The 9,612-nt window shown below is 42.6% G+C and overlaps 1 long non-coding RNA gene across 1 annotated transcript; it reads right to left on the minus strand.

Moving 5' to 3' along the window:
- Nucleotides 1-5,603: 5,603 nt before the first annotated feature.
- On the minus strand, nt 5,604-6,673 carry LOC121973346. The gene is made up of 3 exons (XR_006109529.1): nt 6,054-6,673; nt 5,862-5,968; nt 5,604-5,660 (listed from the first exon to the last, which is right to left on the minus strand). It is a non-coding gene; the product is annotated as an uncharacterized LOC121973346 (long non-coding RNA).
- Nucleotides 6,674-9,612: the final 2,939 nt, after the last annotated feature.

The following is a 9,612-nucleotide window of genomic DNA, read 5'->3' on the forward strand; positions in this document are numbered from 1 at the left end:
TTTCGTGGGTGAAACTCGCAGAAATCCATGGTCGCCAATAGAGAACTCTAGTGGTCTGCGTCTCCGATCAGCATAACTCTTCTGGCGATCCTGCGCCTCTGACATCCTTCGTCTGATAGTACGGACCAACTCTGCATCTTGCTGAACTCTATGAGGTCCCAACAACTGGGCCTCTCCAACCTCATCCCAGAGGACGGGTGTCCGACAAGGTCTACCATACAACGCCTCAAACGGTGTCATCGGGACAGGTGAATGTAAGCTGTTGTTGTAGGTGAACTCTACCAATGGCAGATGGTCCTTCCAACTGCCTTAAAAAATCCAATACACACGATCTCAGCAAGTCCTCTAGAGTCTAAATGATCCGCTTTGACTATCCATCTGTCTGAGGATGGACAGCTGTACCGAAACAGAGCTGCATGCCCAAGGCCTACTGCAGACTTTGTAAAAAACGAGACGTGAACCGTGGATCTCTATCCGAGATGATACTCAATGGAACACCATGTAGTCTGATAATCTCCCGACAATATAGATCTGCCAAACGATCCAGGGGATCAGTCCTCCGGATCGCTAAGAAGTACGCGGATTTGGTTAATCGATCAACGATTACCCAAATCGCATCATGGTCTCGTCGTGTCCTCGGCAAACCTACCACAAAGTCCATAGTAATGTGTTCTCATTTCCACTCAGGATTAGGAATCTGCTGAAGTAAGCTCGGCCTTCATTTGCTGACAGACAAGACATCTAGCTATAAAATCCGCGATGTCTTCTTTCATGTCGTCCTTCATGTCGTTCCACCAATAGAAACATCTCAAATCTTGGTACATACGGTTACCGCCTGGGTGGACAGCAAATCATGAGCGATGAGCCTCCGGAAGTAACTCCTATAAGACCGGTTGAGACTGAGGTACGCATAATCTGCCTTCGTGTGAACTCGGTCTGCTGTCCGGAAGCTATCTGGCTGCAAATAAATTACAAATACTGATCAGCAGCCTAGGGCTCTCGTATCCTCGTCCTGATCAACGACTGAGCAACCATGGTAACCAGAGTACCCTGCTCTGTCTGTCCTTACCCCTCCAGGCCCAACTCGGAGAAACCTTGAATCAAGTCTGTGACCACATCTCGGTGGCAAGCTAAAGTCCCTCTGGACTTCCTGCTAAGTGCATCGGCAACACATTAGCTCTCCCTGGGTGATAGCTAATGGTACAATCAAAATCCTTCAGGAACTCCATCCATCTCCTCTGTCGGAGATTAAGTTCCTTCTAAGTAAAACAGATATTTGAGACTCTTATAGTCAGTGAGAATCTCAAATGTAACACTATATAAATAATGTCGCCAAATCTTCATGGCAAACATAATGACGACTAGCTCCAGATCATGTACAGGGTAGTTCTTCTCATGTTCCTTCAATCGACGAGAAGCATAGGAGACTACCATATCGTGCTGCATCAGAACAGCGCTCAACCTTGAATAGATGCGTCGGTGTAGAGGACATATCCGTCCTCTCCAAAAGGTAAAACCAAAATCGGAGCCGACACTAGTCTCCGCTTCAGCTCCTAGAAGCTGGTATTGTCATCCTTAGTTCAAGTGAACTTCACGCCTTTCCAGGTCAGGCGTGTCAGTGACATAGCTATCCGAGAGAAACCCTCAACGTATCTCCAGAAATATCGAGCCAAACAAAGGAAGTTGCGAGCCTCTTCTATAGACTCCGTCTACTCCCAACGGTAACAACCTCGTCCTCCTATGGAACCATGGTATACTCCTACTGGTGACCGTGTGTCTCAAACATCTCACAGAAAACAATCAAAATACGCACTACTGATCTTCACATCTAGACGTTTCCATCGAAACATCTCTAGAACTATGTAAAGATGAAGTGCGTAACTCACCGTGGATCCGAAATAGATCACAACACCGTCAACAAAAACAATGGAAACTGATCCAAACATCCTAGGAATACCAAAATCATCAAGTCTCTGAAAACCTCTAAGGCTTCCCAAACCCTAATGGTAAAATCATGACACATAATGTCCATATCACAGACATTTCTACCCATAAGATCCCTGACAATAAGTCTGAAATATGATCACCAACGATATAAATCATCTAAGCATAAATCCTCCAGTGTGAGAGCAACGCTCCATCACAGAAAATACCACATATGTGGGAGCAACGCTCTACCACAAGAAATCCTCAATATGTAGGAGTAACACTCCACTACAAATAATCTATAACATGTATCTGCAATAGATATAGGAGCAATGCTCCGCTACAAGAAATCCGAAATATGTATATGTGGGAACTCCGCTCCACCACAAACGATCCATAAGTGTCCAAGGCACCTAACTATCCAACTAGAGGCTGCACGAGATCACTCAACCACATATCATTGTAGGCAGCCAAAGGTATAAACAACCTAGTAAACAAATCAAATCCATAGTCAACTCTATCATCATCATAGTGGGTTGGTCACCCACTAATAGGAGAATTAGTTGACAGGGTTATACAACAAATGATATAATGTAGACACTCCACATCCTACATTTAACATAGGTAGAATCATCATGATGCTACCCACTATACATCTGTCACAGATGCACACACAACATATGTATGATCGACATAATCCTCCAATTAGTAACACCAAACATACTCACAACATAGGTATAAATCATCGTGATACCTCCAACAATGCACACCGAACCCGTGTGCATATACCAATATAGGTATAATCGACAAAACACCTCAAACAACACTCACATGACCTATATACACCTATGCCAAGAGTATAATCAACATAATACTTCCAACAAATCATAATCGACACAAGTATGCTCTCAAAACAATCATATAATGAACAAGATACCTCAAATATTACACCCAACACATCTGCACATATCACAACTCAGATTAGATCGATAAGACACATCTAATAAAACACTCAAACATATGTGCACATTCCACAACATAGTTTTTAATTGACAAATACCTCCAATAAACAATCAGACATGTATGTCTAACCACTCGGGTATAATCTACTAGAAACCCACAATAATCATATGTATAAAGGTATACGACCCAAAAGATAAAGTCAGAATTCAAGAACACCAAGACACTCTCATTTTTTTATCCTCAAAAATATCAGCCCACATAATATCAGATGAATAAGTCTCTACTCCCCATGAGAGCAAGTTAACATTCAAAACATCAAATCATTATTTATCAACATAGTCCAATATCAGAGGAAGTAAACATCAATTTTATCATCCTGTTAACTAACCACAACTAACCAGATTTATAAAAATCTCATAGGCACTCTAAACCATAAACTCTCTAACACCCGATTTATAATCTGACCACCAACTATAAACATCAAACCTGTGAATATCATACATGACACTCACTATGTCACCATCAACAACAATCCAAATAATAGATCATCAAAATAGTTATCCACTAATAGATCATCAAACAACCACATAACATTTACTCTCATAATTCATTAAAAATCAACATATCACAATATCTGATATCACAATATTCCTCAACCTCAAATCATTCCCAACAATGATCAAACATGATAACTCCCCAAATGACCAATTTTTCATCGTATCGGATACCCTAACATCCAAAAGATATGAGTATAAAAACTCTACTGGCTAAGTCAACAAGAATATGTAGGTATCATCCATTAGCCAGCTAACAATAGCAGAGGCTGATATGTGCCTCCATCTCATAATAGTAGTAACAGAAGCTAAAATTACTGATGGTACACCAGAGACTATAATCCTTGATCTCTATTAGGATCGACCAAGATCAGTGGCTAACCCATCACATGTAATATGACTACAACAACTAGACAGGTAATAAAGATAAAGTGCTAATAGATGTCCTAACTATCATAAAATAAACATCATACCTATTTGCCGTCTGGAGATGTTCCATCGCTGTCCAGTCTCCAACTTCTGACCTCAAAATTCGAGCGTATATCACGAAATCCAAATAAATCCAAACGGAACCAAACATAACCATATCGAAAATCGATAATGCCGGTTTGACTCAAGCTAACCCAAATATCCGAATACCAACAACGGTGTATCCGATAAATCTCCGACACCAAAAGCGGTATCGCCGCTCGATACCAAATAAATTGGTATCGAATAAATCAAAATCTAAAATACGAAACAAAGATCGTAAAACCGTGCTCTACCACTAAATCACACGCCCGGAGGTCCCGTCCGAAGAAATTTCGAAGATCTCCCATGCGGTGGACAATCGAAACTTTCTACATATCTCCATACCTCAGCCACATGCGGCTGGAATAATAACAATAAATATAACACAACCACACAAACATCCACGCAGTTATATATAATCAAACAAAGCGGTAATACTCGACTGAAAACCACCCTACTCAACTACACTCGTAAAACTCAAATCCGACGAAACTCACCTCTTATGCGACCCGGCAGGCATGTAGTAGAATAAGACCAAATAAAATCCATCGACATCACAATAATAAATACAACGTCCAAGTATCAAACAAATCAAGTCTAAACATAGACAAACGAGAAGAAAACTCAAAATTCAATCAATCCTCGAGGTCTGCAGGGATCTAGAACTACGTGCGGTGGGGACTAGCGATGGAACTCCCCCGACAGCATCAACCTGAAAATAACAACAATGGAGTCGGGTGAGTCCAACACTCAGCAATTGATATGCAAAGTAAAGAAATAACACCTAATCGTGCGTATAGTCTCGATAAAATAAAGGTAAACTGCAAACCAAGTAGGCGGGAGAGAATCAGACTAACCAGGACCGGTATAACGACAAAGAAAGGTATAAGGCACATGTATGCCAAACATAGGTATCGAAACAATACGCAGATATAAACGTGAAACACAATCACTGAACAATAAATGATCTGCGTATGATGCGAATGTCACGGTCACCCCGACGCGATCAATCAACTCACAACAAAAGTGGGACCAAGTGGGTAGAGCTGTGACAACTACTCCTGATGAGTGATCGAGTGGACGGGATGTTGTCGAGTACATACATACTCCTACCCCAAATCATAAATGGGGGAGCGCAATGCTCCTGTACACTATGACGGGGAGGAATCTCTAACGTGCTACACTCCCTGAGCGGATCAACGGAGCACGGAAGAGTCAGACGTATACCACGTGTCACGCTACCCACGAAGGCCACAACGAGCACCGAATGATGGCAAAGTGCTCGACAATAATGGAGCAATCTATCGCACAGCATGCGATCATGCAAATGGTGCATGTCACTAAGCATGGTAATATACTAAACCAACCTCTGGACATATAACAATGGGCACCATAGTGAATAAATCATATCAAGATATACTGATCAATAAGGTATCAAACCTAGGTCTTGAACATGTGAAACATGGTTATATCACTACCCATGAGCATGATAGATCAGGTACAAGATCAATACGAGATGCAAACAAACAATCAATCAAATAGGTAACATGTATTGGGCAGTGATTAACCGAAACAAATAGGAAATACAATTAATGCAACATATTATTTTCATTACTAAGCATATCAAAGACAATAAGTCAAAAGTACCCGCCTCCGAAAATAGAAAGGTCCAATCTGACTCCGAGATACTCGTCTCGCGTCAAAGTCCTGTGACATCAAACGTAATGTCTAGTTTAGCTAATTTATCATACAACTATTAGCCAAACTAAATTCTAATCCATCGACCAACTAGGGTTAGCTTCATTAACCCTAATTACACCTTTAGATTTATTTCTAAATTTAAGTTAACAAGTATTGCTAACACAACTAGAAATCACCTACAACGAAGATCAAAACCCTAAACCTTACCTTAAATTCCACAGCTGTAATCACTGATCCAACGCCAAGAGATAGTTGCTGCTGGAATTAGAATAAATCCACAGTAAAGCAAACCCTACGGAAAAATCTTTTCCCCACTGTCAGATTAATAAGATGTGAACATCACCAAATCAAGATATCCAATTACATAACACAAAATTCCTTACCAAGAATCCAACTTACCCCAACTGTGACCTAAGTTCACCACAAAGAAGGAATGATCAAGAACAGCGGAGAGGCGGCACAGCGAGAGGCGACGCTGCTCCGTGCGACGCCGGTGGGTAGCTAGGGCACGATGGAAGTAATCGAAGGTGCTCGGTGGCTGGCGGCTGTGAACTCCACAGCAAGGGCTTGGCTAGGGCACGGGGTGAGTCGCCGGCACTGCTCGACGTCGGTGGAGATGCTAGGCTTGGCGGCGAGCCGACGCTAGGGCACAGGAAAAAGGGCGGTGCTCCGTGCGTCGCCGCCGCTTGGACAGGGAGGAAGAGGAAGAAGACTTCGGTCGACGGTGGCTCGTCGGATCAGAGAAAGGGAGGAGAAGTCGCTGGTCGGCCGGGGCTGGCTAGGGCACAGAGGAAAGGTGGCGCCGTGAGGAGATCGGAGAGGACGCCGGTGCGGGCAGTGGAGAAGAAATTGTCGGCGCCGGTTAGGGCTAGGAGTCGGCGACGGGGGAAGAAGAAGGAAGAAGATGTGGCTGCCGGAGGATCGCTCAGCTCCGCGTCGGAGTGGCGGCAGAGAAGAAGAAGAAACGAGAAGGAGAAGAAAGGGAACCGCTCGGGCACACGGGGGGTCTCAGCGAGGAAGAAAACGGTAATAAAAAGAAAATAAAAAGAAATAAAAGAAAAGGAAATGTAAATATAAACATTTCCTCGCTTAAACGGGTCGCCTAAACAGGCTTTTCCGGATCCCGTTTTTATCCTCGTCAACTCGTCCGTACGAGCTCCGAAAAATTCCCGAAAAATTTCCAAAAATTCCGAAAAATTCCCTTATTCATATTCACCTATTTCCAGTATTTTACACGAAACCCTAGCTTCGTTCTTCAATTCCGCTCGAGAGGAGCCGGCGCCGCGCAGTGTGAGGAAGAGAAGAGAGGTTCGGGTGAGAAACGTTTAGGGTTCGGGAAAAAACTTAAGCCCTTTCTTATCACTCAGATTTTTATTAATTACCATACCTTAAATATTAATCAATATTTCCTTAATTAACACCATCCGCTAGCCCAGTTGGTCGGCCGGCCTTTTACGGAAGTCAAAGGTCTCGGCTTCAATCCCTCAGCTGCGCATTTTTTCCAATTAATTCACTAATCATTAACTATGCTATAAACTTAATTATCACCATATATGGTTAACAAAACTGTGTAGCTCAGCTGGTTGGGCCGGTTTTGCTTGGGTCAGTCCGACCCGAGATCGTCGGTTCGAATCTCACCTTCAACGTTTTTTTTAAAAACTTCTTTCTTTTTGTAACCCTACTAAACGACCTACAAAAATTACGTAAAAATACTTTAAAAGTTCTTAAAAATATCTAGAATATTTTAAAAGTATTTTCAAATATTTTTATGGACTTTTAGAACTTGAAATAGGGAAAATTGGGTCGTTACAATTCCCCATACCTTATAAAAAGTTCGTTCTCGAACTTAGAATAGCTCTGGATACTTCTGTCTCATACTGTCCTCCCGCTCCCAAGTGACTTCCTCATGCTTCTGGTTCTACCAGACGACCTTCACTAGTGGTACTTCTTTGTTTCTTAGTCTCTTAACTGCACTGTCCACTATCTGTGTAGGTCTACTCTCATAACTAAGATCCTCTTGGATCTGCACTGACTGAGGCTCAATCACTTGGCTCGGGTCATGGAGACACTTCTTTAGCATGGAGACATGAAATACATTGTGTATTGCTGACATGTCTTGTGGTAGATCCAGCTTGTAAGCTACTTTCCCAATCCTTTCTGTGATCAGGTAAGGTCCTACATAACGAGGACTTAATTTGCCCTTCTTGCCAAATCTCATCACTCCCTTCATAGGAGCGACCTTGAGAAAGACTGAATCCCCTACTTGGAATTCAAGTGGCCTACGGCGTGTATCAGCATAACTCTTCTGTCTACTCTAGGCAGTCTCAATCCTCTGTCTGATCTTCTGGATAGATTGAGTAGTCTCATCTATCAGTTCTGTCTGAATGCCCAGTTCTATTTCCATTTCTTTTCTCTCACCTGCTTCTTGCCAGCAAATGGGTGATCTGCATTTCCTGCCATACAATGCCTCATAAGGAGTCATCTTGATGGTGGCCTGATAGCTGTTGTTGTAGGCAAATTCAGCTAAGCACAGGTACTTGCACCAACTTCCCTTGAAATCTAGTGCACAAGCTCTGAGCATATCTTCTAGAATCTGATTTACTCGCTCTGTCTGTCCATCAGTCTGAGGATGGAAGGCTGTGCTGAACTTAAGTTTGGTGCCTAGTGCAGTCTGAACACACTCCCAGAAGTGAGAGGTGAAGCGCCCATCTCTATCCGAAACAATTAGATTTAGGAACTCCGTGAAGTCTGATCACCTCTTTAACATACAGCTGTGCCAACTGCTCTATAGAGTGAGACACCTTGATGGCTAGAAAATGAGCAGACTTGGTCAATCTGTCCACTATCACCCATATCGCATCATAACCATTTGTGGTTCCTGGGAGACCTGTTATGAAGTCCATGGATATGTCTTCCCACTTCCACTCTGGTATATGAAGAGGCTGTAGAACTCCTCCTGGTCTCTGGTGTTCTGCTTTTACCCTTTGACATGTCAGGCAGGTACTGACATATTTAGCTACATCTCTTTTGAGTCCAGACCACCAGAATCTCTGTTTCACGTCTTGATACATCTTGGTAGAACCAAGATGCATGGAATAAGGTGTACTATGAGCTTCTTCTAAAATTTTCTTTCTCAGCTCTTCGTCATTGGGAACACAAAGGCGACTCCCCAGATAAAGAATTCCATTGTCTGATATTCGAAACTCCAAATTTTCTTCTTTCTGTATCCCTTGCTTGATCTTCTGGATATCTGGATCTTCACTTTGCTTTCTCTGTATATCCTCAAGTAAGGTAGACTCTAAGGTCAATGCAGAGAGTTGCCCATAAATAATTTCCATTCCAAAGTCTGACAACTCCTTCTGTAGTGGTAAGGCTAATGATGACAAAGACATCAGGGATGCACTGGATTTTCTGCTTAGTGCATCTGCCACTTTATTAGCTTTGCCTGGATGGTAGAGGATTTCACAGTCATAATCTTTGACTAACTCTAGCCACCTATGCTGTCTCATGTTTAAGTCCTTCTGAGTGAAGAAGTGTTGGACCGATGGGCCGGCTAGAGGGGTTGGTAAATAACCTGTCAATTAAAAACAAAACAACCCTTCCTCGAACGATTAAGCTAACACTTGTAAAATGAATTAAGCAGATAAATAAGAGCATAAAAGAAAAGACGAGGCACCAGATGTTTACTTGGTTACAACCGATGTGGTTGTTAATCCAAGGAAGATTAAGCTCAAAAACTCCTTCAGGCGGAGAAGCCTCTTACAGCGTTTAGGCACAGAAAACAGAAGCTTAACTACAACTAAAGCATACAAGTGTTTGGAAATAGAATGATCGTGATTGTTGAAAAGCTTCTGGACCAAGGCTATATTTATAACCTTGGTCGGGGCGCCTGGATGGGTTCCGGGCGCCCTGGGGGGGATAAAATTTATCCCCACGGTGGATCGAGTCAGCTCGATCT

The sequence above is a fragment of the Zingiber officinale genome, chromosome 4A (genome assembly GCF_018446385.1).
Source record: "Zingiber officinale cultivar Zhangliang chromosome 4A, Zo_v1.1, whole genome shotgun sequence".
Lineage (NCBI taxonomy): Eukaryota > Viridiplantae > Streptophyta > Magnoliopsida > Zingiberales > Zingiberaceae > Zingiber > Zingiber officinale.